This window comes from Jaculus jaculus, chromosome 5 (genome assembly GCF_020740685.1).
Source record: "Jaculus jaculus isolate mJacJac1 chromosome 5, mJacJac1.mat.Y.cur, whole genome shotgun sequence".
Lineage (NCBI taxonomy): Eukaryota > Metazoa > Chordata > Mammalia > Rodentia > Dipodidae > Jaculus > Jaculus jaculus.
The window spans coordinates 126,597,329-126,601,191 of record NC_059106.1 but is presented as its reverse complement, the minus strand read 5'-3'; the positions used below and the strand labels follow the sequence as shown (position 1 = coordinate 126,601,191).

Sequence of the window (3,863 nt, the reverse complement as noted above, 5' to 3'; positions counted from 1 at the left end):
TCACTCTAGCATGAGCTACTAATCCCAACATCCAAGAGGCAGAGGTAGGAGGATCAAGGTGAGTTCAAGGCCACCTTGAGACTACATAGGTCAGCCTTGTCTCAGACCCTCATGGAATAGTTTATAATGATTCTACTTCTTATTTCCTCTGTGAAAGGCAGCCAATGCCTTTACTCTGCATCCTTTAATTTAATGTTCCCAAGAAGCACACTAGGCAATCACTATTCCAGAGTTCTATAGCGAGGAACCCGACAGGCATTGTCTCAGTGACTGAGGGAGCTCACACAGTCCAGAAGTGTCAGCCAGACCACCATCCAAGATGACTAACTGCAGAGGGGCATTTCTAATTAATGTGGCTTCCCAGCCCCCCTGGGGCACAGAACTCAGCTACGTGTGAATGTCAACTCTGTGGGAAAACTCTCACCTACCCAAGGCCAGCAGGCAGCGTCCTGTGGTTGGGACTGGTGGTAAACACTATGCTGCACTTGATAGATATTACTCACCTTGCTGTCACAACAGTTTCATAAAGGAAGTTTTATTACCCTCAGTTTTTATAGGAGAAAACTAAGCCCCAAAGGTCAAGGTCCTAGAAGTGCTAACGTGCAGGGCAGGTACAGAAAGGCTGAGAGCGCTGGTGGAAGGCTGGAAGAGTAACTCCAGGGTGGAAATTTTGGGCAATGATTATTTATTGATTTATTTTAATCAGTGAGAAGGAAAGCAAAAGAGAGAATGGGCACGCCAGGGCCTCCAGCCACTGTAATCAAACTGCAGAAGTACTATCTTGTGTGCATGCACGACCTTGTGAGCTTGTGTTGCCTTGTGCATCTGGCTTACATGGGACCTAGAGAGTCCAACACGGGTCCTCAGGCTTTGCAGGCAAGCATCTTAAGTGCTAAAGCCATCTCCCCAGCCCCGGACAATGATCTTAAACTTCCCTGTATCTCAGTTGCTTCACACCCCAGAGCTTTGTTGGCATATCCAATTGTGAGATTAAAGAAGAAATACACAGGGCACAGTTCTCAATAGTAGGCACTTATTTTTAATGTTTATTAGGATACAGTAACTCCTGGGCAAGAGAAGAGCTGTCTGAATGCTTCATTTAGATGGATCCCCAAATCTCTTTCTCTCAGGCTCACACGTGGGAAGCCGGCCTTGATACACCCTCTTTTCTGTTAGAGGTGCTCAGCTCTGGATGTGCTGATGTCCTGGCCTTACCACTAAGGGGTGGAGGGAGGGAGAGAATGCAGAGACAAGGGGAGTGAGGAAGAAGGAAGAGAAAAAGCCACTCTTGGGGTTCACACACAGCTGGGTTTTTTTTGTTTTGATTTTTGAGGCAGGGTCTCACTCTAGCTCAAGCTGACCTGGAATTCACTATGTAGTCTCAGGGTGGCCTCGAACTCACTGCGATCCTCCTACTTTTGCCTCCCTAGTGCTGGGATTAGAGGCATGTGCTGCCTCACCCGATTTACAGCTGTGTTTTAACTCAGGGCCAGATCCTTAATGTGGAGGGTAGAGGGTCATTTTGTCAAAGGTGGAAAGCCCCCAGGCTAGCCTTTGGGTAATCTCAAGGTACAGTGGACAGTGGCCCCACTGTCTCCTCTTAGACATGTGTGGTGGGCTCGAGCCCCTCCCCACATGGCTCCCAAAGGCTACTCCTTCCGGGGTCAGAATCCTAGAAATCCATGTCTTCGTTTAGGTGTTGGACGAACCAGGCTCCCAGGTCCAACTCTGAGTCTTGGGTTTCTTCTTTGAGAGGACAGAGGAACCCTGAGGACGAACAGATCTTGAGCTGTAGGAGACCAGACAACCCCACCTGTCGAAGAGGGACAGTGTCTTAGTGCAGGCATATGTTTCCCACCACAGCGAAGCACATCTCATTGACTTGACTTTCAATAGCAGCTGGGATTTTATCCATCTTTGGGGTGATCCTCTGAGATATTTTAAAGAAGGGAGGCTGTGATCTTGTTGACCTTGGTTTGTTTACTTTTAAAAATCAAACAGAAAGGACCTAAGACAAAATAAACTTCCAACAGTCAGAACATTTAGATTCAAGAAATAAATGGTCAAGATGTGTGGCAGTGTCAACAATGTGGTGTGTTTTTCTGTTCCTTCAAAAACTGTGAACAATGAGAGATAAGGCAAGAAGATGGCTGCATGTGTATTTAAAAATATATGTGTTGAAGCAAGAAAGCCCTTGCCAGGTGCTGAACAGATGGCCACAACCATGTTCCTGGACTTCCCAGCCTCCAGACTGTGAGCCAAAGACACTTCTATACAAATAGAAGTTTGTAGAAGATTTTGTTATAATAGCAACATGAACTGGACCAAGACAATGCAGATGCCACGCAAGTCGTCCGTGTAAAGTAGGTAGTTCAAAGGCTTTGAGTATATTCACTGAGTTGTGTCCCCAGCACTACAATTTTAGAACATTTTATCATTTCAAAAAGAGGGCTGGAGAGATGGCTTAGCGGTTAAGCGCTTGCCTGTGAAGCCTAAGGACCCCATTCGAGGCTCGGTTCCCCAGGTCCCACGTTAGCCAGATGCACAAGGGGGCGCACGTGTCTGGAGTTCGTTTGCAGAGGCTGGAAGCCCTGGCGCGCCCATTCTCTCTCTCTCCCTCTATCTGTCTTTCTTTCTGTGTCTGTCGCTCTCAAATAAATAAATAAATAAATTTAAAAAAAAGAATCCCCATTCTAATCAATTACTCCCATTTCCCCAAATTTTCCTCCCCTATCCCTGAGCAACCATTTCAACTGTTTCCATATTTAGCATCATGAATACAGCTGTAGTAGACAGGAGAGTTTAGTCATCTCTTAACATAGTGATTTCAATTCCTTTAGATATATTCCCAGAAATTAGCCTGTTGGATCTGATAATTCTGCTTTTAGTTATCTGAAAAAAAATTTTTTTTGAAAAATATATTTTGTTTATTTATTTGACAGAGAAAGAAGCAGAGAGAGAGAGAGGGAGAGAGAGAGAGAGAGAGAGAGAGAGAGAGAGAGAGAGAGAGAGAGAGAATGGGCACATCAGGATCAGCCATTGAAAATGAACTCCAGATGCATGTGCCACCTTGTCCATGTGGGTCCTGGAGAATTGAACCTGGGTTCTTTGGATTTGCAGGCAAGCACCTTAAATGTTGAGCCATCTCTCCAGCCCAAAAATCTTTATAATCTTTATCAAAATGTCTGTGTCAGTTTACAACATGAGCACTGTACAAGGGTTTCCTTTTCCCCACATAAAACTTATTATCACACCCATTCAGCAGCACATACACTAAAATTAGAACAACTCAGAGATTAGCATGGCCCCTGCGCAAAGATGACGTGCAAATTCATGAAGCATTTCATATTCTAAAAAAAACTAATTACTTTTCATTCTTTCTTTTTTTCAGTTATCTTAAGGCAGAGTCTCACTATGTAACCCCTGTTGTATCCTCTTGTGTCCTGGGATAATAGTTGTGTGCCATTATGCCTGACTTCTTTCCTTCATAGATAGATAGATGACAGATAGGTAGAAAGATGATAGAAATAGGCATGATACAATATGATATGATATATGATATGATAGCCAATTTAACAGTTGTAAAGTTATAGCTCATTGTTTATTAGTTTTCATTTCTCTGATGATTAAACACATGAGAATTTTCCATATAAAAAATAAAAATAAAAATATATGCATTTTTTCTGAGGTGGGGTGTTGTAGCCCAGGCTGACTTGGAATTCACTGTGTAGTCTCAAATTGACCTTGAACTCACAGCGATCCACCTGCCTCTGCCTCCCAAGTGCTGAGAGGTGTGTGCCACCACACCCAGTTTAAAAAATATTTTTAATTTAAAAAATTTTTTTTATTTGGAGAGAGATAAA

At 43.6% G+C, this 3,863-nt stretch overlaps 1 pseudogene; it reads left to right on the top strand.

Moving 5' to 3' along the window:
* Positions 1–3,252: 3,252 nt before the first annotated feature.
* Positions 3,253–3,353, top strand: LOC123461222 (annotated as a pseudogene).
* Positions 3,354–3,863: the final 510 nt, after the last annotated feature.